This window comes from Pieris rapae, chromosome 21 (genome assembly GCF_905147795.1).
Source record: "Pieris rapae chromosome 21, ilPieRapa1.1, whole genome shotgun sequence".
NCBI classification, from domain to species: Eukaryota; Metazoa; Arthropoda; class Insecta; order Lepidoptera; family Pieridae; genus Pieris; species Pieris rapae.
Genome location: NC_059529.1, coordinates 2,932,661 through 2,953,028, shown reverse-complemented (window position 1 = coordinate 2,953,028; position 20,368 = coordinate 2,932,661). Strand labels below are relative to the sequence as shown.

The 20,368-nt window shown below is 32.4% G+C and overlaps 1 protein-coding gene across 1 annotated transcript in view; it reads left to right on the top strand.

Moving 5' to 3' along the window:
• Positions 1–5,207: 5,207 nt before the first annotated feature.
• The window catches only part of LOC110998755 (MOXD1 homolog 1), an 80,457-nt gene continuing 65,296 nt past the window's right edge, over positions 5,208–20,368 (top strand). The window contains exon 1 of the mRNA XM_022267531.2: positions 5,208–5,397. The gene's annotated coding sequence lies outside the window, so the exon portion shown is untranslated. The remainder of the gene's footprint in view (positions 5,398–20,368) is intronic.

Sequence of the window (20,368 nt, the reverse complement as noted above, 5' to 3'; positions counted from 1 at the left end):
GGTAGCGGTAGGCAGGCTCCTCCTCTCTCTCTGTAACATTTCGGGAAGACGCTTTCCCCACTCTCTACTCACTATTTAGTGTTAGTTAAACTGTTGACATTGTTGGTGGGACACATCGCAAGAGGTACAGAAAAGTGGAGCAAAAAACTGCTTAACTGGTGCCCAAGATACAGCAAACGCAAAAGAGGGAGACAACTGAGAAGGTGGATTGACCACATTAAAGAAACGGCAGGTGGTACATGGCAGAGAGTGGCACAGTGCAGAGAGGAATGGCGGGATTTGGAGGAGGCCTTTGCCAAAAAAGGGCACACAGATGCACCAGAATTGGATTAAAATGGAAATTTGTTTAAATGTATATAAAATATATAATGTAAAATGTATCTGAATAAAGGCTATTATTATTATTATTATTATAAACTGTTGACATTGAGCATATAACCTCAAACTATCGGCGTTTTTGAAAGTGATTATAAAAAAACATGATTATAGCAAAAGATGATCCTCGGCATGTCACAGAATCTCAATATTAAATAGTTTTAAACTTTGATTAGTTTAAGTTATCACTTCTGTCAGGCGACCCGAGACATACACGATCTATATCATTATCATAAGTCAAATCGTATAAATCTTCTAATTTCTTCGAATATTTTCTCATCCACACTTCGCTAAGGAAAATAATAAAAAAGTCTCATTTGTATGAAACTTATTTTCAAGTCCAAGCATAAAACTTTTACCGTTCAAGCCTTCATCAAGCTCTGAGAGTTGGGACCACTTCGGAAATGAGCTTCGCATCCGCTAAGTAAATTCCCTTGTTTTTCCAATTTCAGGCATGGAAAATAATAATTAACGACTTATTATATTTAAATTATATTTTTACTTATAGTTATTCCCTAACTATGTTAGAATTTTTATTTTAATAGTTAATTGAACGGCTAATGAAGCATTCGTTTAATTAACTTAGTTGGCTGCGACATGTATATATATTTACTAACGACAATATTTTTTATAAAATCTTCCTCCTACAAATACATCTGCGCAAAGTTGACATCCTTCAGTTTTTAAAACGAATGAAAAATATACGACAATTTTTAATTTAACTATAAAGTAAATAGAGTTTAGAGCAGATTGACATTTATTCAATAAATACAAATTGTAATGTATTTGAACATACAATATATGACTATTTTAGACAGTCGAGTAAATAATGTATATCCCAAATTCTTTAGTATAACCACAATGGGTGACAGGAATGAATCTTTTTCAATGTATCTACAATTCCCAGGAATTCCCTTTTGACCTTGCCGACCCTACACTTAGGATGAATGAGGCCATGATGGAACCAGGTAGATTTATACCGTAGATATTATTTACACACCTTTCCCTCGGGATTGAGTATTGCGTTACAATAAATGAAGATGACTTGAGAATTGGGTGTCGTAGTTCGATAATTTAGTAAAATTAAAAATCATATTAATACGAATAGTCTAAATATGAAATATTTCTATGTTAAATAATAAACTCAGACATCTTTCGACAAGTAAATTAATTAATAAAGCCTTTTATAAATGTGACGAATACTTAAATGATCCTAATCCTTGGGATTAATTTGCTCCAGTTCAAACAATTTGTATTAATAACTTGGCGATTGAAAAGAGTGGCGGAAAGTTTCTTGCCAGTTCTTCTTACCCGCTCTACGCCCTTGACTTGCAAACTAGTTGTAAATGTAAATTTACAATTAATTTAATTTGTTTTTTTTTGACGTTCATAAGTGTTTACCTATATGAATAAAGATATTTTTGAGTTTGAGTTTGACTGTTAGATGTCCCTTTTTAGCCGTGCGTGCCGGGAGAGACAGAGTCAATAAATTTCTGGATTAGATATTTATTTTCTGCAATTACAACTTTTAGCTTCCTAAGGCTTTGACACTTGGTTTTTGTGTTTTTTGTTCATCACTAATTAAACACAATTTAAAGGTATTTTTTTCCGTTGGTCTTCGCGTATAGCCCTGACTTTTTTAAAATATATTTTTGTTAGTAATTAATGCTTTTTAACAAGTTACTTAACTAAAAAGTTTAGATAATAATTAATAGCTAATAGTATTTCGACACAGGATTTTCTCGCGATATTTTTAACTGGCAATCCAATTTATTATTGTACTTAAAAATAAAACGGTATAAAAGTCATGAATACAACAATGGCGGAAATGTAACACCCAGAGTTTCAGGACTTTAATAAAAACCTGAAACTTTGCGGATAAAGTCCTAAACTCGTAACGGGTCGAAGAATCTGAATTTAAAAAGCTTTCTTGCTTGTCAGTTTATTACTGTATTGTATGAGCTCGGAATATAACAGAGGAATGCAATATTATTCGGTCTACACTTGATGCAATAAGATTTCCTTCACATTTTATGTTTTATATTTTACTTGAAAATATCAAATAATTTAACAAATATAAATATTATAAAAATACTAAGGTGATTAAGATTAATAACCCTGAAGAACCGTGTTCGTACGCTGGCATTCAATGTGCACAATAAAACTTAGTTAATAACTAAAAACTAAGTTAATAAGGCAAAAATAAAAGTTAGGATTCACGGTCAAAAGTGGGCGTTAAGAATGACTTCCGTATGTCAAAAACAAATTGGATTTTACAATCCGGAGTCATTCTTAGCGCTAAGTCTCAATTGTGAACCCATACCCTTGTAATTACTTTAAAAATAATATTTTTATTTCAATTACTCCTTATATATTTATATCTATGGAATCACCTCCCATCCATCCCCTCTCTATTAAAAATCAAATATAAGAACACATGGCAAATTTCTTAATCTAATAATAATCACGTTAGTATTTTCTTTTATTAACATAACTTTTACACATTTAAAGAAAAACACTTTTTTACGGAAACAAAAGCACGCGAAACGTCGGTTAAATTTAATTATGTTTAAATAATTATAAGTTTAAACACAATAATACATTACTGTAATCCGTAAAAAAAGTGTTTTTCATTAAATAGTCACCTTGTTTTTGTATTCCTATTTTATTATACTTCAACAAATTTATAAAACTCACAGCGAAAATCCCATAATAAAGAACAATAAATATCGAGAGGCGAACACAAAAAATTGTTTGGATCCTAATAATTGCGTCTCAAGTGGACTCAGGATGTTTTTTCGAATCATTTGTTCGTTAAGGACCTTGTTTTTGTCTACTTACTGTGGGTTCTGAACTCATGGAATTCCGTAAAAGTTTCGATGATGAAATTATTTTTATAAAACACGGCCTTAATTTAATGTTGGTTTTTTATTTTGACTATGTTACTGTATGATATGATATTTATAGGTACTTATGGGTTTTGATATCTAATGGAAAAATATACTTTGCATTATCAATTATCATCGCGTGTATTTTTTCATCACAGAGTAATATTTTAGCTTCGCCGTTAGTTTTCATTTTATGAAAACTCTTTAGACAGACATCGTTTAAACGGATATAGTAAGTTATTTTAAATAGATTTTATAAGATAGCGTTCCCGCTATATATTGGTTTGATTTAACCGGCGAAAAGGAATACGCACAATTTTTGAGTTGCGTGTTTTATTATGACATCTTATACATATTTTTGAATGATTTTTGTTTGTTCTACAAAACTTTTTTCATGTCAAGTATTAATAAAGAATTATGACATACTAACATCAACTGTCTGTGTGGCATATGCGTACGTAGGGGATATAAACTTCGCTTCGCTAAATAAAATGTATCCCCGCTTTGTTATATTTATCAACTACACATCTATTTCTATGCGAACGAAGACAGTAGTAAGAACTAACTACATGAGTAATTTAGTTCGATTAAACTATAAAATATCGAACAAAAAACATGTAGATATAGCTAAATACCAAGTTATTTATATCCCACTTGTAATGCACGTGCTAGAAGGGTAGCTTTTTATAGCAACACCTAATGAACCGTTCGGAAACTGGCATGGCTCCCTGCCCAGGATATCCTGTTTGAAAATAAAAGAACCCACACCTTTCCATAAACCGACAATGCCGATAATGAGCTCAATAACAACCACTTAAAGTTCAATTTCCTTTCATAATACACGTTCTAGATCCTGACTTCGTAATCTTTAGGGGTTAACTCGCATGTACTGATATACGGAATATACTTATTTTGCAAGGTAATTGCTAAGCCATGTTGTTATCTAAAAGAGCACCCGGCCAGCTGCCGTATAGCTTGTTACTAATGTTACCACGTGTCAAAAATTCTTGCAATTTAAGGTACAACTAATCCGTCCTTTCATCTAGAATGTTAAATAGTATTTATATGCATACGACTATTAGTATGAAATTAGAAATAATCAATTATAATTATACAAAACCCTAGTCTTTTATACTTTCTAAGCATGTTTACTTCCCTCAATCGAAACAATTTGCAAACGAAATAGAATGTCAAAATCTGAATATGAAATTATTTTTGTAAACATACATTTTAAAGTGGTAAAAAGTAATAAAAGTTGAAATAGATAAAAAAAATTGTTAAAACTCGCGCATGGTACAGGAGATGCTGCGTGATGTTTCTCGGTTGCGGAGCATTGGTCAGTAAGGAGATCAAGTAGGGATTATGAAAAACAAAATCCCGGGAGTAAATTTAATTTAATGTTTAAAGAACTTTATTTCTCATTACAAAACAGAAATATTTTATTTACATGAGAAACTTAATATTAATATGTACATATTATATACGAGCGAGATACACGTCGCCATTAGCCGTAACAATTTTAGTCAGCTATGTTTAATTTTTAAATAATAATACCAATCTTCAAATTCTTTATTTTGCATCTCAATATACACTTATGAACGTCACTAAAGAATATTAATTTTAATACAGAAATAACATAATACATAAAAATATATCTAATAACTAACCTTAAAATTTAATTATTAAAAAATATTATTAAAAGGAGTCCCTTTAGGCAAGGTTCCGAAGATACTAGCAGCGTTCCCCCTTTGAATAGCTAGACTAATTCTTATTTCTTTGTGCGAGGTAGCTGCCAGCTCTTCGTTCTCCTGTGATGTCGACTAAAGAGAAAACATAAATTTTGCATTAAATATGTTTTCTCTTCATGGCAACATTTTAACCAGGATCGCCTCTATAGACCCAAACCGCACATGCCGGCCGGCTTCTCAATTCCGTCCCCTCGCGTCACTCGTCAGTCGAGCGCCGGTCGTCGATCCGAGCGAACCACGCATGCGCTGTGCGCCATTTCGAACTGTCAAAATCGAAGAAACGTAAATAAACAAGTGAATAGTTTGTGCTCAATTTAAAGTGTGTGGTACATTGTTAACATACTATTTGAAATCTATACGTGCCAATTAGTGCAACGAATTTGCAAGTAAGTGTTACTTCAGTCAATTCTTTTGTTGTTTTTTTCGCACGATGCGCCAGCCGGCTTCCGTAGTGATTTAACTTATCATGTTTTTTGTATTAAAGTTAGTAAGGGAATGGATTTGGAACTGATGCCCTTTGCGACTTAAGATATTATTTATTATTAGTTAGGTATGTGTTATAAAATGCAGTAATATTGTCCCAAACATAACATATTGCTTTGGTTTGCTTGGTTGCACGGCGCCGTGTTGTCGGAGACGTTTTTAGTTTTTCAACAGGAATCAGTTGATTTATGAAATAAAAAACCCTTAAAGTAGGAATTTTCATGCGATTAAATAGACTGTTGCTTTAATTAGATTTAACAAGAGTGCAAGTATACTCGAATACAGTTATATAACATTTAGGGATTTTAATATTACATACATTCTATGTAATATTAAAATATCTATCCATCTGATTTATATAATATACATGTATTCTATAGAACCTCTTATTCAAGGTTCCTAAAGCACCTTTGGAGGTGTCCGCAGGTGTAATTTTTAATAGACTAAGATTGCGTCTGATAAAATGTGCCACAAGTATTTATTTTTTGTAAGAAACTCGACATACTATCTGTTTGGAAAGAAATGATATTTTTACTAAGTAGTTCTTTTTAATCACAAAGGTAAATATGAATTTAATTAGATACCTCTACGAAATAGCAGATATTATTCTAATTTTTCTAATATACCGCAAAAACCCGCCTGCATCTTTTCAGCGTACGAGCCGTATGAATTCTAAATTTCACCAACATCACCTCGATGCCTGGAAACCTTCCACAGTCCGTTTCACCAGGCATTTTCTTTTGCGAACTAGCTAACTGTGGATTCGACTCCCGGTGGGGGGTCATCCCTGAGAGATACGACTTCCAATTACTCAAAATTCGAGCGTACTCCTCTCTCAAAGGACGGCAACGCACCCACTAAAAATGGGTGTCTATGGCCTGCGATGACTGCCCTTTTTGGACGTCCCGCAGGCTCTTATTATAAAAAATAACTTCAACACTTCGCGACGTAGAGATCTTTAATATAACAAAAAAATATGTTATAGGTATCTTAATAATTACAGAACAATACTTCACTGTCCCAGACTCTAATAGGTAGGAATAGGAACCGGATGGCCTTTGTAATGAGTTTTCCTATCATTTTACGTAAGTGTTGTTTTATTGTATGGGACCGATTGTTAAAGACATCTCTTAGTTTGATACAATCATTGAATGCCTTCTTGAACAATCGTTGCTTAATGATAAAACATTAACGACTGTCATCAATATTAGTGGTTTTCGCAAATATATTAATTTTAAAAGAAAATATTTTGACGTATGTAAAATATTACAATGTTATTGAGCAGTGTTGGCCTAGAGGCTTAAACATGCGACTCTTGACCCTGCGTAGGTTCGAACCCCGGCTGTGCACCAATGGACTTTCTATGTGCGCATTTAATATTCGCTCGAACGGTGAAGGAAAACATCGCGAAGAAACCGGCTGGCCAAACCCAAAAGGTTGACTGCACGTGTCAGTGCCTATTAGATTCATAAACGATCATGAAAAATATACAATAATAAAAGACCTCAAAAGGTCTCGATATACCAAAGACCATATATATCTATAACAAAATCGAAAATATGTATTGTTTTTGTAAAACATGTCTAGACTAAATAATAACTGAATATGAACGCAAATATCAGTAAACATTAGACCAAAGCGCAATTAAACGGATGTTGAACTCCAGTCTTTGGCTAGTGCCAAAGAAAGTCTATACCTAGACTTAACGTGCGCAGACTCATTGACCTAAACCTACGCTGAAATTGAAAATAGTACATATTATTCAAAATTCATTTATTCATAGAGGTAACATTGTGTACATTTATGAACGTCAAAATAAAGAAAAAAAAATATACATTAAATGCTTCTAATTTTACATTTACTGCCAGTTCTCAAATTAAGGGCGTAGAACGGGAGAGAAGAACTGGCAATAAACTCTCCGCCACTCTTTTTAATCGCCAAGTTTTTTCGATAACCGCATACACGAATTCAAGCACGACCAGTCACCACAAGTAGCACCCGTTCACGAGTATGAGTATTGTGTGTTATAAGAACATATTTACGTCAAAGTCAGTGGCTTAACAACCCTTTTTGTCTGATCGGAAATATACTTTTATATACCAAACTTTTAAATTATTAATTATATGAACAATTATATTTTTTCCGTGACTCGTATAATCTTAAGTCCTTAGTAAACGATGACGCAACAGCCGTTCATTTGCGTAACTGATTCACTCTTACAATTAAGTAAGATAAAACACATATTTATATAATAGACAAGACAAGTATGAAATTATCATATGTGACACCTGCATACTGTGTAACTTCCATAAGTGGCAGCGATACTCTTCCCGACGCTTTTGTATGTAAGTTCGATGTAGTTCTTTCAATATCCGTAAGGCTGTCGTAACTTGAATTAAATAGTCTTGGTTATGGTAGAATATAACAAGCTAGAGGTAAGGAGGGACGTTACTATCTCATTATATTTTTTAAGGTCCTTAGAGAAGTTTATAATCTAGAAATGTTGGAGAGACCCAGCCCCACTGCGTATGTCAAAAAACCACACTCGGCGTGGTAGGCGATCTCAATTGCTCGTAGTGCCTAGGGCGCGTACAAACCTATTCAGAGAAGCACCATTTCTGAAGAAGTACGTGTCTTGCGCACCCTAAATTTTATTGCGTGTGAGACAGTTGCACACTGGCTGAATTTACAAGAATTGCATTATTTATAATTAGCTATAAAATGGTTTTAAATTTTTACTTGTTAAGTATGTTTGTATTGTATATATATGTTTTTAGTTTAGTTTTTCTATTGTATTAGTATTAAGTTATTGTAAAGATAGGAAAACGGGAAATAAATAAACTTTGAAATCGCGTGGAACAAAAAGTCATTGGGCTGGTCAAAAAATTTACGCCATTAGCTAGTTTATAATTTTTTCTATGATGCTTCAATTCGCATGAGGTCATTGTATCATTAATGGCTAAATTATCTAATTAAAATACCAATTAGTAAGCGCCTCATAGTAAGGTAAAAATGGTATAATTTAAGCTTTGCGAATAAAATAACCAAGGATACGGATGTAAGAAACACAAGAGAATTATAAACAATAGATTTTATGCATTAAATAAAAAATGTTTCATTGTTATGAACTGTAATTACGCGGTTTTTACAAGATTATTTTCATGTTTCATATTCTTTATTTTATGAACATAACTTATGCGCTCTGAATACCTTAGTTTTTATAAAATAAGTAAAGTTAATAAATAAATGTTTTCTATTTTTTGATTTTTTTATGATAAGGGATATACGAATAATGATTTTAATAATGATTGAATTATAAACCAACTAGCAGACTCGGCCAAGCTTTGCTGTGGCTATGGATTTTGTTATATTATATAGTAGTAAACTATTCTAGGGAAACGGTAGAAGAACTTATGTGAAAGGTAGATAGATAGCTTATGTGAAACGTTGGTGCTGTTAACACAGTGCCTCCTGTTAGAATTGTATCAAATAATTAACAAATATATTTGCAATAAAATAATATTGCGGATATAAATTGAGATGTCAGCTGTCCTATCTTTTAAGTTAGATCAAACTGCTCACGGTGTGCAAATTTTTTTTTAACTGTTAGTAGATTTTTCCGAGTTTAGTCCAACAAGATTTGCGTGATTTTACGTGAAAAAAAAAACACCAAATTCTTGAAAGGCCGGCAACGCACTTGCGAGCCTTTTGGCAATGTGACTGTCCATGGACGGCGGTATCTCTTAATAGGTGAGCCTCCAGCCTCCTGCGTGAAAGTCATGGTCAGACCAAGGTCAAGCTTTGGATTTCCTAGTTACCACAAATAATTCATAGGTTTATTGCATTGGGGTTGTTCGTGTGCCTCAAAGTTGCGTATGCACCTGGTACATATTTGTTCGTTAATGCCACCCTTGAACAATTTAAAAATACTCCGCCGACCGCCCGCGTTGTTTTCGTGTATTTTTAAGTTTTTTTTTCGACTTTATCAATAAAAATACCTGTATTACAGTTAATATATATTAAACCATTTGAATTTTATATGACTTCGACACTTGAACTTACCGATAATATTTACTATGAATTATAAAATTTTAGTATTTATTTATTTATATATATATATTCTAAAATAATGTGTATGCCTAAAAAGTACAAGAAAATATAACATCACAAATTTAACACACTTACACATACACATCAATTACATTAGAACATAAGCAATATATCAAAGGAACCAAAGAAACGGCCAACTAAAGTATGTTAAATTTAGCTACCAGTTTTATCTGAATTTAATGTATGAGAAATAAATAGGGTTTTTGAACAACATGTTCCTTGCAGTGTTACGAAAATATTCATATTACACCTTATACCCTTGTACTATAAAATACATATCATAATGTTTCTTTCTGTTGTATAAAGCTCAGGAATCGAACTACCGTTACTTTTGGGTATATCGCGTTCATACAAAGACGTAACAGACAAATAGAACAAAACCAATCTTAAACAAATATGTCCTATTCAAATCTAAGCGCTTTTGTCTTAACAGTTTTCTGTCGCAATATGAAATTCATACTAATGCCGCTTAAATGTCGATATTTCGATAGTTCAAAGTTGAGTAATGCAAAATGCCTTTCTCAAGGAGCGGCGAATATGCGCTCCAAAGTTTAAACATCCATATTTACTAACACATTCCTGTTTAATTAACATAATTAAGATGCTATGGGAAGTATATTTCGTCAGTTAAATCAGTTTCGGTAACGAATTGATGTAAATTGATGAATAAACGGTGGTTAACGGAAGAAAATCTAATTTGCATTAAGCTCCAATCGTTAGTGCGTTTTTAATGATTCCATATTTATTGAGTAAAGTTGATTTATTTAAATTTGATATGCTATATTGTATTACAATGCTTTCAAACCATATTTTCATTTTAACCATTTTTCCATATTCAGTTACGAGTGGTTATTGGCTCATGCGTGCGACTCTTATCCTTGAGGTCGTCAGTTCCGTCCCCGACTCTGCAGTGTGCACCTTTAGTGAATCAGATAAAACTTCGTTATTAAAACAGCCCAACTCTCTTCTGCATCCTTTGGACTAACTTATTATTTACTCTATATCTATGTTATTTATATTAAGTCAGGCGAATATAGTTGGAGTTATATGGATAAGAAATAATTGTGCAATAATATCCGAGAGTCACTTAAGAAAGTGATACAGCTATAAAGAAATTAATGGAAATCATTTTATACGAAATATGAAGAAAGCGGAACCGACAATCCATATAATTTTATAGTCGTTTCAAATTTGTACTTTTTTTAGTTATTCATAACTTGTATATGTTATAATAATAATTGGCAATTATTAACAAAATGAGTAACAAGTGTTTCCTCTAAGGAATATTTGCGATGTGTCAGAAAGCACAGAGTAGAGAAATATTTATTTTTCATAATGGTGCAAGTCTAGTAAAATTGTTTTAAAATCGATGGTTACAATTCCCTATCCTATATATCTATTAGGTATTGGTATCTTAACTTACAATCTCCTTTGAGCATTGTCAAGTATGTCAAAGTACAAAGAGAAAAACGATTTGACAGGTCTTGCAAGCAAATATAAGTTTGACGTTATTGAAGTTATTTCTGTTTAGATAGCCTTGCTAATTAATATCAATCATTTATTATCTATGCCATACTGTCTTCCCCTTTAACAATATAATCATATGTTTTATATAAGTAAATAATTGAATTGTTCACTTAAGAAACTTAAATGATAGGTTTTAAGAAGAAATTACTAGTAAAATGTTAAGGAAAAAAAAATTACAAACCATTATGATAAAAATGTAATTCAAGTTCCAAATACTTTATTTATTGAACAATAAAAATAAACTTATACTAAAAAACGTTTTATTGTAAAGTATACCTTAACATAATTGAATAAAGACGCAATTACAGTAAACGATAGTTCAAAGTAATGATACATGCTAGTAATGGGCACTGCTAGGTTTTATTTTACGCACACGAAATACTAATGAAATATGAGCGAAAAACCCATTGCTTATAAATGTGTATTGTTAATAAAAAACGCAATATTCTCAAGCCTCAATTTACCTTTTGTGTGAAAATATCTAATAATGGACGTCTTAATTGATGGTTAGCGTGAACAAAGGCATCAAGTAGAAAAATATTCGTCCCTTTAGATGAGCTAAATGGGGACTTCCTGTTTGTCGGGGAAGATTAATTACGAAACTACTTACGAAGTCAGGTATAGCTGCTCTAAGTGTTACAAAATTGCATATTTTTGTGAAGCGCTTACATAAGTTTGTAAGTTGTTAAATAAAAATCTTATAGCGTACTCCAGTCCACCAATTTAAGAAAAGAATGTCATGAAAGGGCCGCTTACGCACGCGAACCAACTTTTGTAGTCTATTAACGGGACTATAAAATTTGTAGATTACTACGGCAATAAAGATTTCATAATTTTATTATTTCAATAAACCAAAAATATGCGTATGCGCAAATTAAAACGATACAACGAGACGTATCTTTGTGGAATGTGGATCGTAAATTCCGTGAAAGTGTACTGAGTCACTGAATAAAGTATTTTATACTAGAACATAGTAAAACAAAAAACAGTAGTTTAACTGAAGTATTTCCGAACCAATTCGACTTGGGGTCCTTCAAGAAAAGAGCGTACCAATTCTTAAAAGGCCGGCAACTCACTCGCAAGCCCTCTGGCATTGAGAGTGTCCATGGGCAGCGGTATCACTTAACATCAGGTGAGCCTCCTGCCCATTTGGCCTGTTCTATAAAAAAAAACTAAATCATCGAGTTTGAATTCGTTGTATGTAATGAAATTATTGTATTACTGGGACTTATTGACATAAAATTTTTCAATAACATTGTACACGTATTTCGTGTACTTAAGCAGTAATATTACCTATTTTCATTAATGGCGTAATCGAAACTTTATAATAATATTTTTCAATTGAACATGAACGATGAGTTTCATATATTTGATTTAAGCTTTCTAATTCAAATATAATACTTTTTTTGAGAAAACACTTGACAAAGCACTTCGATTTATTCGATTGTCCTTTGTTTGAGAAAACTTAAATTATTATACTACTATAATAATTTAAGTTTTCTGTAATGTAATACGTATACCTACGTATACGTATTACATTCATTTACTATGTTCTAAATACGCAAGAAATAAAAATACACAGAGGTCGAGGCCGAATGACTAGTCGAGTCAACGGCTTGCTAATGTGATCACGAGTACCGGAAATAAAACGTGTTAAAACATTTTACTCAAATTCCCGCATCTCGTTTTCAGGTAAATTTGTTAAGTGTTTATTTATACAATGTTTATTCGTGTCTTTAGTAATCGTTTCGGCAAATAAAGGAATAACGATCGACCTAGTCGTTGGATTTGTTTTTAACGCTCTTAATAATAAATTCTCACATCGTAGGTAATGATCTAATATTCCAATTCGATTCGCTCGAATCGATTTATAATCTGGACTATTAGTAGACTTTCCAAAGAATTAAATCAGAAAATGAATTAGATTTCGTCAGTACCATATTATGTCAAATATTGTTAAGATTTAGATTATTTAATTTATTATTATAGCCTTCTAATAATAAATATTCTTTAAGGAGTTTAACTTTCATGACTGAAGTCTGATAGGTAATGTAATAGTACTGTCTTTTATTAACAAAACTTTTACACATTTAAAGAAAAACACTTTTTTACGGATTATAGTTATGTATTATTGTATAATTAAACTTATAATTATTTGAACATAATTTTAAATTAAACCGACGTTTCGCGTGCTTTACAGCGTGCGTGGTCACGGTGACTGTTGACGATATGATGTTAAGTGATATCGCCGCCCATGGAGTCTCAAAGCCACTCCAATACCATATATATGCATATAACAACTATCACAGGTTGGTCCAAAAAATTCCTTTTAATTACAATTACAATCAAACTTGTCCCCTTACTTGTATTACATGTTCCATTTCTGAAATTGAACCTGAAAGAGAAACATTAAACATTCAGACAATCAATTTAAGTCCATTTTGTATGGCAATTAATGACTCAGGCAATCTCAGTACTATGACGCGATGGACGTCACTTAGAGACACGACCACTGCCAATCACTGCTAATCACTAATGGATTGGAGTGAATTTTGATTTTGAGATATGCTTACTGAAGTTTCCGAACTGGATTACCCTTTAATCATATACAAATTCTCTGCGTGTTTATCTTCTAACCGCTTCCGTTGCGAGCAGAAAAAAACTAGTTTAATGTTAAATCAATGATTATGCAGTTAATAAGAACTTTTTTACTATAAACAAGAGAATATTTGAAGCCGTGGGAGTGGCGGAGGTGCTAAATAAGGATCCGGCACCTTATAAGGACACCGGAATAGTTTTTGTGATAGCTAAAGGAAGTTGAGTTAACAAAAAATGGAATGAAGAAAAGAAGCCAAACAATTGTGAAATTAAGCTCGGTGGCGACTTTTATATTTTTGGAGTGATACTTCTTGTATTCATGCATATAATGAGGGTAATTTTCTTACGGATGAAACGTCACGAAGATGTGCAACGTTTTTGTCGAAGAAAAGGGAGAGAGCGATGGAGACCCATTGAGAGAGAGTGGGAAAAAGAGATCGAGAAAAATACACGTTATTGGTTGATGTATTCGTTTATTATATATTAGAACCTTAGACGGAAATTCTGTCTGCATAACGTCTTGTGCAGTTAGCGCAGATTTTTTTAATTTACATAATCATAAGCACGTACACAGTGTGTAAACAGTGTGAATATAGATATATTATACATTGAGTCATCATATACTGGTACATAATAATCCATTTGGGCTTTTACCTTAGTAATAATTAATTTACAAAGAAGTTTTACTTCTACATTTTACGCATGCACTTTTTTTTGATGAAGTTGTTCTGTTTTGCATTTAAATTTAATTTTGTCTATATCTGGTATTTCTTCTTAATAGTCTTTGTTGCGTCTCTTGTACAAACATATGTACCTAGAGTATTAAAATTAAGCACATCAATAAATCAACGAGATGATTGCTCAGATGTTATCATTTCTGAGTCATCTGTTATTTTATCACATTGAAGACATGTCGTGACCGGTCGGTTCGTGTCATGAACTTGACTGTCTTCAACATTTGTTATTTGTACTTCAGCTTCATTAGCTTTATTAGTCAAATGTACGTTGTTTGTAGTAATGTTATTCTCTGGTTATGAATCTTTCTTGAGTATACGCCATGGGTATGCCGACAAGTGTTTGCAAAAAATATTAGCTGTAGGCACAGTAATTATCATGTTAACTTTGTCGATCGCTAGTTTTGTTAGTCTACAACGGAGCTTAATCCTTTTATAATTAATATCCGATTTTGAAGTTATACTTCTTTTGTGCGCGTTAGGGTAAAATAATGATAGTAAATTTTTACGATGCGCTTGCAAAGCTTCGGTTTTTTGTTCTGAAGTTGTAGTCAACATTTTAGTTTTTGGTAATATTTAAATAAACTTAATTAAAGTAATTACGAGCAATGCGTTATGATAAAACTTGTAATGTTTTAAATATCTTTTTTCTATTGTTAGTGTCGATTTTTTTATAAACGTAGATTAAATTTTTAAAATATATTTTAACATAAGAGCAGTGTTGGCCTAAAGGCTTCAGCATGCTCTCATCCCTGAGTCCGTAGGTTTGTTTCCCGGCTGTTTTATCGCGCTCGTGAGCTGAAGGAATACGTCGTGAGGAAACCGGCAGAAACCAAATTGTCAACGGCGTGTGTAAGGCTCTTAATACTGATCATCTAGATGCCTATTAGCAGATAGGGTAATCTGAAGCCCAGACCTACACTGAGCTGATTGAAGCGTCTTGATTTTGTCCAGACAATTAATTGTTTGCGTATGAAGTTTGGTCGAATGGCTTTCTCTAAAACAACAGATTTTCTATTTGACCTGATTAATTCGACCTAAAAATTAAGTTATTTCGAATATCTTTTGAATTTAGAATATAAGCACAGCTTATTGAAACAAAAATTGTAAGACTTCGTCTGACTAACTGATTAAATTAATTATTCGTGTCTGGGGCCAATTTTGATTGAGCTGACGTTTCAAAGGAAAACCTTATTCATTTTGCGTGACTCGTTCGTGATTCACGTTTAATCCATATGATTTTTCAGTATCTCTTTTAATATTTGCCAAAATCGCCCGTTATATATGAAATTTATTTAAAACTGCTTTACTACTTTATTTAAAAAAAAAAGCAACTGTTAATGTCCTAACTCTTCCATGTATATGTGTCGTTGTCATGTTTTGTTTTGTTTGTATCATATAGTTATATAAGTGAAACTTATTGTGGATACATCCAATGTGTTTATTTTATGTTTTATTTTTAACTTTATTTTTATTGTAAAGATGTATCTGTTTTGTTTCCAAATAAATAAATAAGTAAATAAAATCACCAAGTTCTTATTAAGTATACGTTCACCACAAAGATAGTTAGGTACAGAATGTTGCATCGAAAATAGCATCAGAACATCGTCGTTACGAGAACCGTTTCCTGCAATTTCCGCCTCAGCGTATTAATTAGTGATATTATCTATAATAAGATCGATCTCAACTTTATATTATGGAATTACGGTGCATTTTTATTCGCCGGCAATTTTCTGTATCATTGCTTTAAGCAAAAAGTATGGATTGCTTCGCATATAATGACCCCTTGTAAAACAGGATATCCTCTACAAATGTTTTAGAGGAAACAAAAAGAGCGATGTTTTTTATCGTACGGCTACCGTTCACTTCTTTTACCCGTTTGCCTGAAGGGGCTTCGCGTGCCGAAAATTACTGTAAAAAGAAAATATTGTGAAATTATTGATACACCTTCAATCGCCTTAATGGCTTCGTTTTGGGAATATTCACAAATAAAGTTTGGAAATATTCTTTCAAAGGCCCCGTATATCAATATTATCTTTGTGACAATTTCACTTTAATAATGAAAGCGATACCATACCAACGAAGCAATAACGCGCCACAGAATTTCAATTTCAATCTATTACTGAGTAAATAAATCTTACATTATATTGTCTTAACGTATCAAATTTAACTTAAGTCAGTAGAACTCAATAAAAATTATTTAGTACGCAAATTACTACATTTTCGATGTTGAAACTGCTATTTTTTTTAATTATTTATTTATTTACTGCTATTAAAAGTGTTTCATTTGTTTGTAGATGAATCAGGGCTCAACATTTCTACTTGATTATATTTGTGGATTGCAAGCACAGATTACGGATAGTAATAAATTCAAACCACATTTTATACCTTGTTTTTATCATGCGCTCATAAAAAATCAGACGAAGCTAATTTTTATAATGCATCCATAACACCAGCGCGAATTTAGGGATCGCTTAACCTTTTATAATATTACATAAAAATATTAATAGCGTACCGTAACAGCCTTACTCAGACTCTTTAAAAATTAAGTAAACAACTAAAATCTGTGCGAATGACATTAAGAAACATTTAAGTCAATTGTTAACTGTTTGTTCCGTATTGAGAGTTGTTTATTGTTCTATCATTACAGACTGTTTATTTAAATATTATTAGATTACACACAGATAGTATCAAATTGATAATGGACTATCAATAACAATAATAATTGATTTCGAGTTACTGAGATTTCCGCAAACACGTTATGTATGTCCAGTTTTTTTGAATTCCTATCGTTACAGAGTACTAATTGAATTATTGTCATCCCTTTTTAGCACGGGACCCTCTTTTATGTTCTTGTTCAACCGGTTTCAAACAACCTCAGGAGTCCGTGGCAGGTTAGCTCCTCAAATCACGGTTGATGATGAATGATTGCTAAGATTTCGTTTAATGACGGACTGACGGCTTCCAACTGGCAACCCGTTTCAAATAATCGCCTTATTATGCTGTATGCGTTGTGAAATGTATAATTTTGTATCGGTCTATACACATAGATACAACGGCACTTATTGCATCTATTTTTCAATTACTCTTTTTAAATTAACAGGTCTGAAGGAAATGTTTGTTTTTATTAGATCTAAACATACACATAGGTTAGCGGACCTTTTAGCGGATTATTTGTTAATTCCTACAGTTAGTAAGTAAATTTATTGTGTTTTTATTTATTATGTTTATTTCATATGTTTGGTTTTTTTGTGTTTCGTCTGTAAAGTACATATATTATTATTGTTCACTCGTGTCGATTTAGGTCACCTGTTAAGGCAGGAGTGTTTTTATAAATAAAAAAAATATTGTACCTATGTTTGATGATTTTATAGGAATTTAATGAATTATTTGTTTGTCTTGGCTTCGCATTTAGTATATTTCCTTTTCTTTAGAAATAGCGTGGAGATTTCTCTAATTCCACGCAATTAAATGCGGCTTTATAAATCGCTGCTAAATCTTAACCCAGGAATTTCGTGGGATAGCCGCAACGCCAACATGGTTCTGCGTTGTGGTTGCTTTTGCATACCGACCTTGGCTTTACCTATAATTATCCAATCCGCTTACAAATAAAGAATATAAACTAAGTTTGGTTATTTTAATTCCTTAAACTGTTGTTATCAAACTACAAGTAATGACAAATTCTGTTCTAGCTAATTGAATTAATGATTAAAAGAGTTTCTTGTTTCTTGCCAGTTTTCATCCGGTCTTGTTTAACTGGAAACAGCTACTAACTGTAAATATAGACGGAAATTTTGATTTGAATCGAATAATAAAGTTCATAGATATTTCACTTTTCGTCATCAATACCGCAATTGTCTCAACCACTTGAGCCTGCTGCATTTTATAAATCGATATTTGTGTCGTTAATGATATTTTAACATTCTTTGTCGTCGCAAACAGTTCGTCGCCAAAAGTTCTTCTAAGAATCTTCCGCTCGAAAATAAGCAGAGCAAGCTCGTCCTCCAAGTTTTAGAATCGTAAGTCAGCACTGTTAAAGGGTCAGGTATTACTCAACTGATAATTGGTCGTAAAGCATCATATTATGGGAGTATTTGGATTGTACCAATACTAATGTAAATGTTTTCACGACTGTTAATAGTTCTCATATAGCGCGAAACTCCGCGCAGACTTCAATTATGTTCTCACAAACCACATTATTCCATATTACACGATCAATGCTTAAATTCACGAACTTATCTGATTAAGGATTCTCTACCATTCCCTAGCGAGCTTATGCAAATAAACTGAGTACGAATACAGAATACTAGCATTACATCACCCATGTACCCGCATTCCACAAAATGTCGGCTAATTTGAAGTAATCACCCGGGTTTCAACTAAAAGACAAATATATGGGCGACAAAGTAATTTATTAGTAATGGGTGGAGCACGCTGAAGCCTTTATTAATGTTTGACTAAATGGGCGCGTTAATGTTCGTGTTTTACGGATTAATAAAATTCTTTCTACACAGTTAATATGAATAGAAGTAACTCCAATACTATAGGCTAATTTTTTACTATCCCCCTACCAAGTTATGCCTCGAGTCTATGTCAAAATGGTATCTGTCTTATTAATTTCTTAAACAATGACACATTAGGCAAAATATTTTTTTATCTTTTCTTTCTTCATCTTACGGCTTCTGACACACCAATATTCTAACGTCCTTTAGTGCAGTGTAGGCATACGCAAATGAATATTCACTGGTTTGGCCAAGGCTCGTATATACGGCCTTCTTTAACTGTTTTCTAATGTACACTTATTTTCTATTCAAAAAAAATATCTGTCTAAATACACTCTTTTAACTTAAGCAAAACTTTATTAAGTTCGTATTACAGATACGCATATAGTTAAACACTAAGGAGTTGTATGTTAATCACAATTTCATACTAGGCTTATTTAAATAAATTGAATCAAACTTAGTAAAATTTATTGTATACTTTTTGTTTGTTTGTTCCCTTTTTTTAATCTTTTTGTAGTATGATATGTTCCATCTTTGGCTATATTTTCAGTGTACTTGTTTGTAATTATATATAATTTATGTTAGCTGTAGGATTACGAAATAAATAAATACTATCGCCTACATTGAAGAAACATTTCACACGCAATACATATTAAACGATAAACGACATGAAAGAATGACTCTGTGCTCAGACGAGTCTATATTTTTTACAATTCAAACATTTGAGTTCAACATTAAGAGCAATGAAACTTGGTTTTTTGGTATGCATAGTCGTGGGCGCATGAATGGGCTTTGTTCCTCTTGTTAAACTTTTTCGGGTGATGTAATTGTGCTAAAACATAATTCATTATTCGCGTCAGGAATTCAATAGGTTCAAGGACTGGGAATACAATAAAATTACAATACTTTTTTGGCGCACTATATCTCATCTTACGATACATTTTCTTTCTATGTGCTTATTTGTCATTTACTCGAACGATGGAAATCATTGAGGAAATCGATTTGCCTTAGACCCAAAAATTCGCCGGTGCCTGTCAGGCACATGAGGCTGATCACCTACTTTTCATTTATTACTAATGATCATGAAACAGATAGAGAAATTTGGAGCCTAGATCAAAAGATTGTACATATTACAATAAGTTCCGACACTCAGTCACTTGATATATTTGAACTTTAATATATTTTCACTCCAGTATATCTCGGAGTTCTCCTCTTACCCTTTCCACTGTTCTCAATCTTTTTTTTGCGCGATTCTATACATATATACAACCGTGGAGACTAAGACAACTAGATTAGGTTAAAAGGTTATATTGGCACTGATTTATTTATATATTTATTTTATATCTAATCTAATTTTGATAGACATGTGATTAAAACACGGCTTACTTAAAATAGGAATGATA